Below are 17,341 nucleotides of genomic sequence, written 5' to 3' on the forward strand. Positions count from 1 at the left end.
ATTCTAAGACGATTTCTATGCAAATCGATGTAGAAACCAAGTTTCTAAGATGGTTTGAAAACCTTCGTACAAAGTGAATACTTTGCATGATGACAGTTTCAAAGACAGGTTAAAACCGTCGTAAAAAGTGTAAAATAACCGATGTAGAAAACTTTTTTTTGTAATAGTGGCTGAAACATATGGAATATTTTTCATGTGTTCCCACTCAAGATCATTTTTTGGGCATTGACCCAATTCAAGTCTATCACCCTTCACAATGGAAGCTATACTCGGTGAACAATCTTTCATGTTAACCCTCTCTAAAAATTTATTGATATTGGTTTCTTGAGACAAACCCAAAATGCATCAAGATATTTCAGTATGGATCTTAATGCCTATGAAATAAGATGCCTTACCTATATCCTTCATATCAAAGTTCTTTGAGAGAAACTGATTCACCTTATATAACATACCTTTATCATTAGTCGCAAGCAAAATACCATCCACATATAAAACAAGAAAAAAAATCTTACCCCCACTAATCTTCTGGTATATACATTGATCCATGACGTTCTCTTCAAAACTGAATGAAGATATAACCTCATGAAATTTTAAATACCTCTTATAGGAAGCTTATTCCAATCAATATATAGATTTATTAAGCTCACAAACTAAGTGCTCACCATTACTAGAGAAGAATCCTTCAGGTTGTTTTATGTAAACCTCTTCATCTAGATCCATAACTACTCAAAAAGAATATTTCTTAGACACAGGAGAAAATGTTTCTCTATAATCAATTCCTTCTCTTTGAGTGAAACCTTTAACAACAAGTCTTGTCTTATGTCTCTCAATGTTTCCGTGTGAGTCTTTCTTTGTTTTAAAGACCCATCTACACCCAATGGATTGTACACCATCTACATCTTTCATAGCATTATACCATAAATTTGATTCCTTGGAACTCATGGTTTGTGAAAACGTATTAGGATCATTTTTGGCTACAATATTATAGTTTGATTCTTGTAGATACACTACATAATCACTAGGAATTTCCGACTTTTGTACTCTAGTAGATCTTCTTAATGTTGCCTTATCATCTTGTGGAGGAGCAAGTTCCTCATTAGCAACTTGATCTACATGATCATCTTTAACACATTATAGAACTTCAATAATTGGTTTTCTAACACCCACTTAAACTTGAGGGTCGAGAATGACTATCAATCTATCACTTGATCCAGAAGATTGAGAAAGGGGTCCAAAGCTTCATCCTTAAAATGAAGTAAATGAAGATACATATATTATAAGTAATCATATATGAAGGTGATAAAGTATCTCAGGCCACTTGTGTCCATGTCTGGAAAACAAATATCTGTATGAATAATCTCAAATAGGTTTGAACTCCTTTTTGCACCCATTTTAGATTTGTTAGTTTGCTTACCCTTAATCCAATCCACACAAGTCTAAAAATCGGAAAAATTTAAAGTACCAAGTACCCCATTGTCGCAACCTACCTCACAATGGGACACATGAATGTCTATACTTTTTGATTTGGAAACACAATCAATCAAATGTTTATTCAACTTTACTCGTCGCTTATGACACCCCAAGGGTCTATTCATGTAAGCTTATCAGCCTCTACAAATATCATCTTCTTAGGTAATACACTATGGCGATAGGGACTGTCAGCGACAATGCATCACCAAAAGAGGAAAACTCTAGATGAGGCTTCACTGTTATCAAGCGAGTCAGGGACCCATCACGACCACAGATCAACCTCCACTCCCTATGGCTAACACAGACCCTGGTATAGGGCCCAATATCTCAAAGTGTGTGCAAAAAGTGTGGGTGTCATATGTGAACCGAGGAATCTAAGAATTACCCAACCCCACCTGCAAAACAACCAGAAAATTCCCAGGCAGATACAAGAAGTATAACACAGGTTGTCTATCCTACGATTCAATGGCACAATTTATTTACAACTACAAAGGTAATAGATACAAAGATACACACCAAGAAGTAACAACATAGCAAAGGTTATTTACAAACATGAGCGAAACAACAAATAAAAGAAACGAGTTTGAAGCTAAACCGCAAGATGAACGATAATGGAATTAAACTTTAATGAACATGAGCACCAAACAGGGATTAAAGAGAAAGGAAAAAGAAACAAATAAAAGGTCACGATAAAATTGCACACTCGATCAAATGACTTAATTGTCTAACGAGGTCCCCAGTGGAGTCACCATTTGTCGCAACCTACCTCACGACGGGACAATGAAAGAAAATAAAGAACAAGCGCGTTTGTCTCCTAGGGAGAAAAATGAGTGGGAGTCACCACCAAAGTTTATTCGAGGAAAACGTTAGAAAAACCAAAAGAGGTCTGTAAATTTTGAAAAGAAGGGTTCGAGAGTTGTTTACGCTTAGGGAAGGTATTAAAACCCCACGCGCCCGACACAAGGGATGACAACCTTTAATCGAGTGTGCAAAATGTGACTTCAAAATTATTTATTTTCCCTTATTATTATTATTATTATTATTATTATTATTATTATTATTATTATTATTATTATTTTGAATTGACAAGGGTGTTTCCCTTGCTCCTACGTATCCCCAGGTGCAACGAGGAAATCAGACCTACGTAGTTCTTTAAGTCTGAATGTTTTTTGAAAGATTTATTTCAATTGCGAACAAAGAGTCGTTAAGGCGTTAGACCTTGAAACGATCTCAAGTGATATTTGATGAAAAGAAGTTGGGTTGTGAATTGATTTTTTTTTTTCATTTTTGTTGTGTTTATTACCTTCCAATCTCACTAAAAAAATGAATTTTCATGACATTAGTGATTGACTAGAATTAAGTCTTACAAAAAAAATGAAATTACCAATGATAAGCAGAGAAGATAAATGCACACAAAATATCACAAAGGACCCATAAGGGTATATAGATTACATCAAAACCTTAAGAAAAACTAATCGACTGTTGCACAGGGTACAAGGTTAGCAACAAAAAAGATGTAGGAAACGATCCACGATTTAATTTGACAGCGCCTGGGCTTTGCTTTTTTCTTCTTCTCTTTCTTGTTGCATTTTTTCCTTTTGTTCCTTCAATTTCTAGCCCCTAAACCCTTCCTCCTGCATGCCTATTTATAGAAAAAAGTCATTTGGGGCAGGGGAAGCTCGCCTAGGCGAGCTGGAGCTCGCCAAGACAAGCCAGTTGCTTAGGCTTAATGGTATCAGCTCGCCCAGGTGAGCTGGTTGCTTAAGGTTGAAGGTATTTCATGGCCCAGGCAAGCCATATGCTAGCCTGGGCGAGCTAGGGTCCACAAAATTCCAAAAAATGACCATTTTGCCCCTTTCCATGTGGCTTTGGTTTTTGGGTCTGACAATCAAACATCAACCCTAAGCGACCCCTCAGCCTTGCGCCGCAACCGGTGCAAAACACTACAATTTGATTAGCAATGATCAAAACATCATACGTTAATGATAAAAGCATTATACTTAGATGAAATTAGGGTCTGACACCCATCATTTACTAATTGCTTAATTCTCTCAATGGAGATGTGTCACAATCTTTGATGCCACAACATAGAGGAATCCTCATTCACAACACATTGTTTTAACCCAACAAAAACATGTATTGAATTATAAGTTGCATCATTTGGTAAATTAGTAGAGTAAAGACCATTACATAGTTCACCAAAACCAACAATTTCATATTTATTCGTTAAAGTAAAACTAAAATCCGAGAAATTAAAATAAAATCCCAAAGGTGCTAGTCTTGAAATATAAATCAAGTTCTTACAAAAACTAGGAACATAAAAAGTCTTTTCTAAATGCATAATAAAACCACTGCTTAAAACTAAATTACACGTCCCAACGGCCTCCACGTGTGCACTCATCTTGCTTCCTGAATAGATGAATTGCTCACTTCCCATTGGCTTCCTTAGGTTTTCCAGACCCTGCAAGGTATTAGAAACATGGATTGTATAACCAGAATTAATCCACCAAGTGTTATGATTAACATTAACAATATTAGATTCATAACAGACAAAAGAAAATGGAGTACCTTTCTTTTCGAGCCAATTCTTAAACTTTGGGCAATCTTTCTTCATGTGTCCCTTCTTCTTCCAGAAGAAATACTTTGGCTCCTTCTTTATCATTGATAGAGCAGGAATCTTTCCCTTCTTCTTCACCCTTTTGCCCTCTTTCGTTTGTAACATTTCCTCTTTTTGAACACGCATGGTCAAAATCTCATTCACAGACCACTTGTCCTTATGTGTGTTATAAGAGATATTAAAAGGAGCATACTGATGAGGCAAGATACACAAAATGTAATCTACCAAGAAAGAATCAGACTTGGTCACCTTTAAGGCTTTAAGTTAAGCCACTATATCCCTTATGCACATGATGTGATCGCATACTCCTCTTATCCCTATGAGCTTCATGGATAAGAGCTGCATTATAAGAGTGTTGACAGGGGATTTATTCATCGATAGATTTCAATAAATCCTTGACATTATCGTGTTGATCAATAGAACCCTGGGTACTAGTATAAATGTTGGTCTTTATGAAAGTCACAAAAAGGTGATTAGACGTCTCCCACTTTTCACAAAGATCAACTGCATCTGAAGTGTTGGTCTCAGTAATAACTGATGGTTCTTTTTTCTTTATAGCATAATCAACATCCATGCAACCCAAATGGAGAAGAACTCTCTCCTTCCAAATCTTATAATTGTCACTCCTTAATTTGGGAATGCCATATTTGATATCAGAAAAATTCACAGATTGAGAAACTGCAAAGTTCAAAAACACATGCTCATCATCACAATTTAAGACTGAATAAATGTCATGTTTCGCCAATGCAAACATATCCTAATTCATGAATCTAGCTACATAAAACTTATTTGTGGGCTAAAGTCCTACTCAATTAGACTCATTGAATAACCTTGTGACAAAACTATCAAATTATGCTCATTTCCTTAATTCTTGTGGGTAGATTAAGAAATATAATTTGATATTCTATCCTAATTAATCATACAAACATGATAAAAATTTTGTGGGTATATTTCATCACATTACATATTACAATTAATGTTTCCAAAATTTAAATATAATTCTAATCAATTAAAGATGTTATGTCTACTCTCTAATTCATTAAAATTATATCCATCACTTAACATTAAATCTTTAAAGACCTAAATATTTACATTAACATCCTTAATAATGCAAAAAAAAAATGCATAAACATAATTTTGCATGTACAGCAACAAGTAACATGTGGGAGCTCAAATCCTGCATATTAATTAATGGACCTTTAAACTATTAACACACATTGTAGATAATTACTTTGAGTATAGGTATGTGATAGTAAGGTCAATTTGGCTCACATATTTCTTTGGACTACTGAATAAAGAGTACTTAGTGGAGTAAATATCTACATATGTGAGTGCAGCCAAAGGGAGGTCCTTACGAAGTTGAGCTATGGCTTCCTTCAAGTTCTGGTTAAATACTGAGCCACCTCATTATATCCTTTGCACAACCATAGCTATCTCTTTCAGTGAAGAGAAATTTTGCCAAAACCTTAGGGAGGCAACCAATGGGTTCTATATGTGTATCCAAAATGATCTAGTTGCCATATATATGTTCTTCATCATATAAGTTTCATTAATTTAGCCCAACAAATTAAGAAATATCTACTAACTAGAAATATAACTAAAAGGGTATTCAATATTATTTCATTAGCTTGACATTTGATGTGAAACTATTGACTATGTAACGTAAGATATTTAAAATGTTCATGGGCAAAAGTTATGTTACTACCCTTAATACGATACTTCTCGGTTTCTATAGTTTATGGTAGTTTTTTTCCCTAAATTTGTTTGCTAATATGAGCTTGTAAATAAGATTGAAATGTTTCTTGCCAATAGCTATATGAGGCTATGATGGATGATTTAACAAAAAGGTGAATATCATGTATCTTACACAATTCTTATGGAATACGGACAATTGTCTACATTATATGAAACTATGATTAATATATTGGGGAAGTGTATTAAAAAGAAGCTTTGTTTAAGACACTAAATTGTAATAGTGGCCTAACTTTCTCTATAGGAGTCACATAAAACATTATAAAAAAATTAATATATTGTGATAGTGGCCTAACTTTCTCTTATGTGAGAGTGACATCTACATTATTCAAAGTTTATTTTACCACTCGTTGGGGAAGTGTATAACAAAGAAGCTTTGTTTAAGACACTAAATTGTAAACATATAAATTTGAATGAAATGGAAAAATAATGATACCTATGAAATCAATAATGATTCATCCATCACTGAACCTTTTGACAGGTCTATGAAAATAGGTTTCTCTATATGGTGGTGATGGTGGTGCAAGAAAAAAAAGAGGAAGCAACCAAGATACTAGTGTCAGCATTTGAGGCACTGAAGTTAAAGATGGCAAGGAAATTACAATCTTTGGAGGACATTATAGGGTTTAGTATTATGGTAGCAATTGCATAAAATCACAAGGGAAGGCACATGTTTAATGTGAAACTTGGTAATGCTAGGAAGCTCCATTAGAGACATTAATTTGATAAAGAACAAAGCAAATTTGGATCTTTTATATTTGTTACTTGTTGTTACTCTCATAATATGGTTAGTATTTTTCACTCGTGAACTAATGCCCCAAATTCCCTAAAATAGTATAAATAACTAACAATAACAAAGGGATGGTACATCAAATAATAAAAGGTCAACACAACACAACATAACAAATTGGGTTAAGACTGGGAAAATAAGTTTAGGATAAGGAAGAAGATTATTAGAGTGGAAAAAGAAGAGAGTAACACATGATGTGTATGTTATTACTGACAAAAAGCTTAATACAATGAATGGGTTTAAAAAACACTTCCTTAGAGTCATTCTAACTAACTCCCATGTATAGGAGGAAAAACAAATCGAAAACAATTACAACAGAAAATGGTTACAAAATAGAACTAAATATAACTTGTTATCTGAGCCATCTAACAACTAACTAAGAGGACGAGATGCTCCTCCTGCAGCGCAATTGCACAAGCTCCACCAATAGACATTGGATGACTATACAGAAGAGCATTGGACTGAACGGTTCAAGTAGTGTCGTCCAAACACCTCTTTTGTCCAATAATTTCAACCTTGGTTTAGTAACAATTTTGAATAAGATATACAAAGTTATTTCCATCAACTTACATTAAGTAGATCCAAACAATGCATAAATTTGCTTTTGGGAATAATGTCAACTAGGTTTTCTTTTGTATCAATTTTATGGACTGTGAGTCTCTTCAATTCTCAATACGCATGAAGTGGCATCTAACATCAATATGCTTAGTCCTTTCATGATGAATTTGATCCTTGGCTAAATAGATTGCACTCAGACTATTGTAGAAAATGATTGCTTTGTTCTGAGGAAACCCAAGATTGTTGATAAGACCTTTTAGCCAAATACCTTGCTTTGCCTCTGTGTTAGACAAAGCAACTATAGGTTAAAGTGTAGCCTACCAACTAATAAGGGGATTTTCAATTGTGAAGACATAGCCTATCATTGATCACCTTGCATCTAAATATGTAACATAGTTAAAGTCTATATATCCAACAAGCGCCAAGGTGTGTCACATTGGTAGAGAGTCCAATATCAAATGTACCCTTAAGGTAATTGAATATCTATTTAATTGTTTGCCAATGTTCCTTCCCAGGTTTACCCATATATCTAGTCACCACATTGACAGCTTGTGCTAGATATGACCTTGTGAATACCATGGCATACAAAAGACTTCCAGCTACACTAGTATAAGGAACACAAGACATATATTCCTTTTCTAATTTTGAAAGAGCATCATTGAGTTTAGAGAGACGAATGAACGTTGTCAAAGGAGTACACATTGATTTTTTTTGTTACCATCCCAAAGCGATTCAACACTTTTTGAATGTATTCCTTCTAACATAAGAAAAACTTATTTTGAGCACGATCCCTCTTAATTTCCATGCCCAAAATCTTATCAATTGCTCTCATATTTTTCAGACTTGTCTCGAGATGTTATGAGCATGTCATCCACATAGAGAAACAAATAGATTTATGAACCATCTCCACCATACTATGATAAACACATGAACCATAAGGACTTTTGTTGTACTAATAAGAGACAATAAACTAATCGAATCTCTTATACCTCTGTCTTGGAGATTGCTTTAGTCTATAGAAAGACCTTTTCAACCTATAGACAAAATCTTCCTTTCCTTGCACCTCAAAACCTTCTGAATTGTTTCATCATAAATTCTTCCTCCAGTTTGCCATGGAGAAAAGATGTTTTCATATCAAGTTGCTCTAAATCTATGCCCATGGGTTCAAAAGAACAAGTAAAACACAAATGAATGCATGTCTTACAATTGGAGAAAAGATCTCATTGTAGTTCACACTTTCTTTTTTATCGTTGCCTTTAGCTACAAGATGTGTTTTATACTTGATGACTTCAATGCTTGACAACCCAAACTTCTTCTTGAAGATCCATTTGCATCCAACAACTCTTCTACCTTTAGGTAACTCAACCAAATCCTAATTCTAATTTTTCTGAAGCGATTCCATTTCCTCATTCATAGCCACCATCTACTTATCAAATTTAGCACGAGTGATTACTTCATGATAACTAGTTAGTTTGAATGAGTCAACTTCTTCAGCCACCTGCAATGCATTGAAAATGATATCATTAAAGTCATATCTTTTACATGCTTTGATTTGCCTTTGATAGTTCCTTAGAGCTGGAGAATGATTCACTAAGTAGAATGTTGTGCCGACTACCTTAGCCCAAAAACTTTTATTCAGTCCTGAATTTGATAGCATGCATCTGGCCCTTTCCAATAAGGTCATGTTCATTCTGTCAGCTACTCTATTTTGCTGAGAAGTATTTTGGATAGTATGATGTTTTAAAGACAAATATCATAAGAAGCGGGATTGAATTGTGATTTTAGTAATTTTTAAACCTTTTCGCAAACAAACAAAAAAAATTGTCTAAAAAGGAAACTTTGTAAAAATAGATAGCAAATCTTTTGAAAAAACATACTCAGATGATGCAAAATAAATACTTAAAACACAAGAATCGATTAAGCAGAACAAAAACCTAATAAAAAAGATATAGAAAATTTCTCCACTTTAATTCACGTCAATAAAGCCCACAATTAATTCAGCATTTCTCCTTCATTCACCACCAAATAGACACAATTTAAATTAGAAAAATATCAAGAATTGATCAAATAAAAAAATATAAGTAAAAAACACATAGACACGACTTTGGTGGTTAGAAAGACAAAGATTGGTGGTCTAAAATGACGTTATTAATAAAGTAGAACTATGATGTACTTGTATCACCCTCTTCTTTCCTTACCAACATCACCATGGCTACTCTTCTTCTGGTTCTAGAATTCAAATAGAGTAGGGATTAAAAATAAAATATTGAAATTAAAAAAAATCCAAGGAAGAGAAGAACATTCTCAAGTCAATCTGTATTGGAATTGTAACAAAGTCTGAAATTCTAGAACATACACATAAGCCAAAAATTGAAGCCATGTAGAATGCATAATGGTAGAATGAAATGTTGATCGACCATGAAAACCCACTCACCCTCCCTATGAATGTTGTTTGAAGAAGGCATAGCAAATCATTGGGGGGTGGGGTAGAATGGTAGTGGTTTTGCAGAAGAAGAGGAGTGACAGGTAAATGAAGAAAAGAGGGAGAAACTGGGGAAGTTGAACAAAAATTGTGGTTTGCTTGAGAGTGAGAGACATAGAAGTAGGAGAGGTGCAGTTACATTAAGAGGATGAAATGTGAAAAATTGTTCCAACCTAGATAAGGCAGTTACATTTTTACACGTACTTAAAAATGGAGAATGGTAAATATAATGTGTTACGTTTAAAAAAGTATCTAATTAAGATCCCAAGGTTGAAGATTGAATTTAGAGTCTTTTTCTTTTCGACCTTGTAATAACCATGCATAGAAAAATATCGAAAAAAATTACGTGATGAGATATGTCATGTTTCCATGGTTGCAAATTACGCAAACTATGTGAATTGGTATGTTGGCTTTTTCTTATAACCCGATGTAGATATGAATGCCAAGGGAGACATTGATGGTTGTAGAGAAAGGTGAAGAAGAAAGTTTGAGAAGATGCAAAGGTGGAGATAAGAAGGGGATAAATAAAATTAATTAAAAGAAGTGAGGAAATCAATTTTAAGTATTGTGCATGATATAAGGCACGATTAGTGGAATAATAGTTCTTCTTTCAATTGTTTCTTTCTTTCTTGTCTAGTGAGAGGAATATCCACATGACTTGATCACACAATCAGCACATGACACAAGCCTGTGCCCCTCTTTTTCTCTTTTTCACTCATACGAGCCTTACTTTAGCATATACTTGCTTTGCTTTTCTCACACATATTCTTACTTGAGCGTTGGAGTTCTTTGTTTTGCATGTCCCCCTCTCCAAGCCAATGTGTGAAGCTCGGGACCCACTCAACCACGTCCACCCTGACATGTCACAGTTTCAAATTTTGATAAGAACAATATAATAAGCATAAAATGTGTACACCAAAACATCACATTCCCTATATATGTGTGTGTGTGTGTGTATGTGTGTGTGTTAAAAAGGTAAAGGGTATGAGGAAATTTGCTAATTATTTAGGGTCACATTAAATTTGTCAATTATTTATATTTTTATTCAAAAATTATTCTTCATTTCTCTCTCCACTTAATTACTTCTTACCAAGTAATTAATATTTAGAGAGGGAATGCTATTATTAATATGATAAAAATAATTAATTCACCTGATTTTTACAAGAGAGTCTAATTAAGAGTGACAAGGAATAAAATGAAAATGATCTTATATATATATCATCCAAGGTAATAATAAATACTTTGTCGGATTGTTTGGATAGTAGTTGGTTTCTGAACAATATAATGGTTACTTGGATTCTGAAATGATATTTTCAGGATTCTTATATGTTGGTCGTGGTTGTAATATTACAACCACTAAATTCTACTTGTTTTCTCTAATTAGTCAAGTAGTTGGTTAGTTAGTGCATAAAATGTTGAGTAATTTCTCTTCTCTTGCTATAAATGTATCATAACACTACTAAAAAAAGGGCTTTCCACGATGCAATTTTTACGATGGTCGTGATGCAAATGTCTTAAAAATATACACAATGGCATTTTCGTAATTTGAAGTTGCTATACAAAGACAGTGTTACTCAAACCCGTCTTAAAATTACTTGTTCAATGACGAGTACTGCAGCATCGTTGTAGAAAGCACAATGACATTTATTTTATAAAATAAATTATTTTATTTAAAATGATTTAAGACGATGCAGATATTCACCGTCTTTGAAGCCGAGAGAGACAACGACGGTGATTTTATAAACACCGTCTTTAATTGGTTTAATTAAAATTAAAAATAATGCCCGCGTCTCTTTATCTGCTCTTACTTTTCACTCTGAAGGTTCTAGATCGAGAGAAGTAGCTGTGAAGAAAGAAGTTTGGTGCTCGTAGGTGAACAGCTCAAAGTTGCTCTACACCGGAACGACACCATCGGTGATGGCGGAACTTTTCTGCTCCGTCTTTGGATCCATGGCCGCGTAATCCAAATCTATGTAAGGAGCCAGTTTGGTTTTGAAGAACAAGTACTGAGATGAATTTAGATCTGTCTTCGGATTAGGTAGCAGCCAGGACGCGGCCTCGGCCTCCTCGATGCTGATGTCAGCGTCAGTTTCAGCGTCGGAGAAGAAGCGGTGGTGGAAGTTGATCGGCAAGGAGGCCTTGACTGAGTGTATGGACTCGAAGAATGGCATGATAGGGATGCGCTCGTGGTGGCTGGCGAGGGGGTTGGCGGAGTGGATATCGCGGTCGCAGGCGAGGCAGAGAGTGGCGACATCGGCCTTGTAGGTCACATGCGCCGGCGCCTACTCGCACACCTCACAGAGCACGACATGCGGGTGGGACGACGTGAGCTTGTTGGCGGCATGAACCTTAGAGTAAGGTCTGAGAGTAATTACTCATTATAGTGATTATGTTACTGTCATATATTAATTACTCATTATAGTGATTAAATCAATCTATTGTTGAGGCTCTAGAATGGCAGTGTAAGGTCCGAGAGTAATTCATCATGTTCTTTGCAGTTAAATTTTTGCTTAATTAACAATATGTCAATGAATAAGTACATAGGTATAATTACATTTGTTATGGAAAATAAATTTCTTCATTTCTAAGGCAAAGATTGTTTCATGCTAATGCTGCCATGATCCAGACCAAAGAAAATTACTACTATTGATATCTGACCAAGGCTATACAGTTTGTTGTTGTTTGGAATTATATTACAAGCCTTTATTTATGGTCAATTTGATACACAATTGGGTATGCAATTTAATATTGAATGAGTCCTAGTATCTATGGTCAGAACCTCGCATAACTCTCATACTCTGTATTGGCTGAGCCATATGCATAGAGCCATGCTTTTCACATGAACAAGGACTTAAAATGTAGAAATTATCTATATGTCTCTAGACTTTATAATGATTGCAAAAAATTGTAATTCTACACATTAAATAAAACTTTCATTGATTAATATCCAAATGCATGTTACTTATAATTTAGAATTTACATTCAAAGAATGAATTATTGTTTATTTAATTACTTTTTAGCTAAGGTTATTTTGTATCACTTCCATTGGCATTCACTGAAATATGTAATTTGCTCTAGACTATTTTCTGTCCCTAAATAACATAAATGTGGTGAAAAATCTTGTTGAAAGTCATTATTTTCTTTTCTTCAAATAGACACAACAATAATTTCTTGATCTTAATTACTTTATTGTGTCAGCTGATGCACTGAATGTTGCAAGGCTTGAAGCTAGTTTGAGACTACTGTAGTTTACTAATTAGTAATTACCAAAAAATATAACAATACTTGGAAGGTTCTGTTTGTGATGTTTCATTGTTTATATCTTGCAGTGTGTGGTATTGCTGCTTCACAAGATTTTTGGGAGGCTGGAATCATCATATTCCTATTCTCCATTGCTCAATGGCTTAAGACAAGAGCAACTCACAAGGTTGGTGACATCACTTTCCCCTTTCTCATTGATAGTTTGCTGCATTTTCTTACTTCAGTATCTCTTCCTACTTGATTAATGCCAAATTGTGTGCCTTTAATGTGGTTATCTTTGTACTCTGGCTTCCTTCTGAGGCATAAATGTTAATTCACTTATTTAATGTTTTGACAACTTTGCCAATGACAATAGGTGGTTGAGTATTCCCCGACAAATGTTCTATGTGCCAAGTTACATGTAAACTAGAACTGATTCTTAAAACATTGTAAGGATTTGTTAGAGGCATAACCAAGCTCCAATTTAGTCTTCTTGCTTAGGTCTTAACTGAAGGTCACTATATCGGATCTTGAAGAATTTCTATTTTCTTCTTTCTCACACACAAATCCCTGCTATTTAATAATATTGATATGAATTAATTCTATATGTGTCAAATTTATACTCATGACATTGTTTAATATTGATTAGCTTCTAGCTTATGGGATTATTTGCAACTATTATGTATTGAAATATTTTATGTTCTTTTAACATATATGAACTTATGCAGGGCATACTCATGTAGCTGAATACTATATTTGCAGGCCTACTACCGAATTTCCTCATCTTCTTTCCCATGTTAAGAAACCAATTGGCTACAGAGTGAGTTCTACAGTCTCTGTTTATATTTTTTTAATTTTAATTTTTTTAAGTACGAACTTATAAGCACTACTAAAAAAAGGCTTTCTACATCGCCCTATTAACATCGGTTATTGCTAAAACTGATGCTAACGAAAGCGCGGTGGCATTTTTGTAATTAAATGGAGTTACTTAACATCGGTTTTAGCAAAACCGATGTTAACTACTTCAAGTTAACATCGGTTATTTAAAAAACCAATGTTAACATGATGTTAAGATGAATATGGTAACATCGGTTTCGGCAAAACCGATGTTAACTTCATAGAGTTAACATCGGTTTTGAGAAAGCCGATGTTAAGGAGTTGATTTTAACATCGGTTTGTTAAAAAACAGATGTAATGTATTTGATGTTAACATCGGTTTTTACAAAACCGATGTTAACTATATTCAGTTAACATCGGTTATCCATAAAAAACCGATGTTGTTATGTTTATAAGTTAATAAAAATTGAGATTTCACAAGCCGCGCGCGCTCGAAAACCTTGCCCTCCCTCTTCTCTTTGTCATCCTCCTGCCTGAAATCGCTCTTCTGTTTCTCCTCCCGCCTGAAATCTTTCGGAAACCGCTCCCTCGACATCCACATTGTCCTCGCTCGAACCCACAGAACCCCCTACACTGCCGAAAAATCCACATTGTCCTTGCTGGAACCCACAGAACCCCCTACACTGCCGAAAAACCCACATTGTCGTCGCTCGAACCCCACAGAACCCACACTGTCCTCGCTCGAAGAAAACCCTACATACACTGTTGCTACTAGGGTGTTGAAACACTCGTGGGTGCTCAAAGCTTAAAGCTTTCTCCGCGAGGTACGTAGGTCAACTTCGGGTATGCTAAGTTTCCTTGGGTGTTCATGTTTTATTGATGATAATAATAATAATAATAATAATAACACGTCTTCAGTTGCAGTATTGCTGATTGAGGTACAAGGAAAGCTTAAAGTTTCGTGTCATTTTGTTAGATCTCACTGCCATTGTCATTGTTTGGGTTCGAGGTAAACTTAGTCTCTTTTTCATTTGTAGTTTACTTAGGAAACATGTTGAAGTTTGTCTCTGTTAAATCTATAGACTGCTTGGAGCACCAGTAGAGATAACTAGTGATAAGGATCCTGTTATTGTGAGTAATTTAGCTCACTATCTCATTATTTTGCATTAAGCAGGTTCATAACAAGTTAATGACACTTCTTGCAATTATTTTGGAGTTTGGGGCACTTGTTTGCTATGTCACAAATTTTCCAAATGCCTTCCATATAAATTTGTTTGATATATAACTTGTTTGGCATGTGTTTTATCTTCTATTAAAAATATGAAATACGAATGGTGATTATGCCTACTGCATGGTGAGCCTCTAGCTAGTGATGTTCATAGCAATATTATTTGCATACTTCTTTGGAATGTTTAATGACTAAGGTCTATGTTTAGTTGCGCTGGTAAGAGTTGCTAGATTTTTTGGTGGTTTTGCTTATTTTTATCATTAGCACACTTTCCTTCCCCGAGTTGAATGGTTATGTACGTTAGATCAATTACAAGCTGTTTCTGTCTCCCTCTTTAATCCATTTGGTTCTAGACTTCTGTCTCATGATAGATTCATGGAGATTAGCCTTTTCCCAAATTTCAGCTTGAATTTTCTTCAACTGCTGGACTTGCTGGTCCGAAGGCTGAGATGTCATATTGACCTTGTAGCTGCTATCCACCATATTTTCCTTCTTTTATTGGAAACCTTCGAGGCTGCTATGGAGGAGTGCTGGAAGAAATTATCCATGGGCCTACAATGAAGAACTCTGTCCTCCCTAACCCAGGAGTTGAATTCCCACCACAGAGGCATAACTTTTGGAAACCTTAACTCTGTCCTCCCTAACCCTTCACAAAGACACACCCACACACACACACACACGTACACACAGACACACACCCACACACACACACACACAGACACACACCCGCACACACACACACCCCCTCCATAAATAAAGAAATAAGGCCCTTACAGTAAAGTCACAAAGACACAAACACACAGACACACCCTGATGATTGGTTTACACACACCCTCATCACACACAAAGACACAAACACACAGACACACCCTCATCACACACAAAGACACAAACACACAGACACACCCTCATCACACACAGACACACACACACACATCGTAATCACACACAAAGACACAAACACACAGACACACCCTCATCACACACAAAGACAAACACACAGGCACACCTTCATCACACACAAAGACACAAACACACAGACACACCCTCATCACACACAAAGACGCACACACACACACACACACACACACACACACACCGTCATCACACACAAAGACACAAGCACACATACACACCCTCATCACACACAAAGACACACACACACACACACCCTCATGATAGACACACACACACATACCCATCTACAATAATAAACCATAAGCACCCTCCAAACCCATAATTTGAAATTTACCTTTTGTATGTTGTTTTATGTCATGAATGTAATTTGCTATATACACAACTGTTGTTCATGCTAAGTGAACCTTAGATTTTCGTTTGATACTGAATGCAATGATTCTTGCGGATAGTTTGCATTAGTCATTGTATTTAGTCTTGAATTTTCCGTTTGGATAGTTTGGGGAGACTGGTATTTTTATGTTAGATTCATTCGTGAAGGTTATTATTATTTTCATTAATTTGATTAAATTTCGATTCAATGCATTTCAAGTTGTTCTCTGAGTGCATACTTAATTATCGGGAAATTCATTTCACCGATGTCATGTTGTGTACTTGGAGACCAATGCGAAATGCTGCCGAAATTTAGTCAATTTTTTGTAAATAATGGTAACCCAAACGTTTGAAGCTAACATAAAAGACAGTTTTCCTAAATGGGATAGGGCCACACCTATAAATAAAAAAGTGAGATTTTCATGCATGGAATTGCTTAGATGGATCGAAGTTGGATGAATGAAAGTCGCATGAACCTAGAATATGAGGATGGTGTCGAACAGTTCTTGCAATTTGCTTCAGAAAGAGGTCGAGCGAATGAAGAAGGAAAATATTATTGTCCTTGCATCAACTGTTTGAATGGAAGACGACAACTACTCGATGACATACGAGACCATCTATTGTGTGATGGGATTAAGAAGAATTACACGACGTGGATATGGCATGGTGAAGTCACAGACATGCAGAGTGGGTCCCAATCTGAATCGTTTAATGTAGAAATGGGAGATCGATTGGAGGACATGATTCGTGACCTTGGACAAGAGTCTTTCCAGCAAGCACACGCCCCTGTATATGAAGGATTGCATAGTGATTCAAAAAAGTCTTTGTATGCAGGGTGCAAGAATTCCTTAACCCTATTGTCTGCTATGTTAAGTCTGGTTAATGTGAAGGCCAGGTATGGGTGGAGTGACAAAAGTTTCACCTCACTGCTTGAGGTAGTGCACAATCTGCTTCCAGAGGACAACACGTTGCCTAAAAGTTACTATAAGGCGAAAAAGATATTGTGTCCGATGGGTATGGAGTATCAGAAGATTCATGCTTGCCCCAATGATTGCATATTGTACAGACATGAATTCCAAG

At 35.5% G+C, this 17,341-nt stretch overlaps 1 pseudogene; it reads right to left on the reverse strand.

Annotated features, from left to right (window-relative positions):
• Positions 1–11,480: 11,480 nt before the first annotated feature.
• LOC114383971 lies at positions 11,481–15,457 on the reverse strand (annotated as a pseudogene).
• Positions 15,458–17,341: the final 1,884 nt, after the last annotated feature.

This window comes from Glycine soja, chromosome 14, assembly GCF_004193775.1.
Source record: "Glycine soja cultivar W05 chromosome 14, ASM419377v2, whole genome shotgun sequence".
Classification (NCBI taxonomy): domain Eukaryota; kingdom Viridiplantae; phylum Streptophyta; class Magnoliopsida; order Fabales; family Fabaceae; genus Glycine; species Glycine soja.